Source organism: Aristolochia californica, unplaced genomic scaffold (genome assembly GCF_029961685.1).
Source record: "Aristolochia californica isolate CCGP_79_NKW_82.1479 unplaced genomic scaffold, dmAriCali1.0.hap1 SCAF_10, whole genome shotgun sequence".
NCBI classification, from domain to species: Eukaryota; Viridiplantae; Streptophyta; class Magnoliopsida; order Piperales; family Aristolochiaceae; genus Aristolochia; species Aristolochia californica.
In genome coordinates, this window is record NW_027181771.1 from 26,325,094 (window position 1) to 26,326,142 (window position 1,049).

Genomic DNA, 1,049 nt, shown 5'->3' on the forward strand with positions numbered 1-1,049 from the left:
CATATTCTGCTAGCACTCGTGGACTCAGGCAGCACACATAATTTTATAAGCAGCCAGGCAGCACAACAGTTGGGTTTATCACTACAGCAGAAATCAGGCATATCAGTCTCAGTGGCTAATGGTGACAAGGTCACCACCGTGGGGTTCGGTTCCGCAGTGCCCTTTACTATTGAAGGTCACTCCTTTGTAGCAGATTTTTTGGTCATACCGTTGGCTGGGTTTGACCTTGTCTTGGGCATTAAATGGCTACAGCGCTTGGGTCCGATCTTATGGGATTTCCAATCCCTGACCATGAGTTTTAACCAGGACACCCATCCGATCACCCTCCATGGCAATAGCGCCCAGAGGCCATGCAGCCTCCACACACTTTCGGTGGATACTTCAAAAGGGGATAACTTAGCTTCATTGTTGGCCGAATATGCTGATTTATTTCAGGCACCTGCCGACCTTCCTCCTATCAGAGTGTGTGATCACAGAATTCGTTTGAAGATGGGCACAGAACCAGTGGTAGTGCGTCCCTACCGCTATCCCCATGTGCAAAAAGATGAGATAGAACGTCAATGTCAACAAATGCTACAACAAGGTATTATTCAGCCTAGTCGTTCTCCTTTTTCATCCCCGGTATTACTGGTAAAGAAATCAGATAAATCTTGGCGCTTTTGTGTGGATTACCGTGACCTCAATGCTCGCACCATCAAAGATAAATTTCCAATTCCAGTGGTCGATGAATTATTGGATGAGTTACACGGCTCTCAATTATTTACAAAGTTGGACTTAAAATCAGGCTACCATCAGATTCGGGTTTATTCAGAGGATATCGAAAAAACTGCCTTCCGCACCCACCATGGTCACTACGAGTTCTTGGTGATGCCATTTGGGCTATCCAATGCCCCGTCCACCTTTCAAGCGCTTATGAACCAGGTATTTCGCCCTTTCTTACGGAAGCATGTCTTAGTTTTTTTTGACGATATACTGGTCTATAGCAAAACTTGGGCAGCACACTTGCATCAATTGAGACAGGTTTTCACCATTCTCCGAGCACACCATTT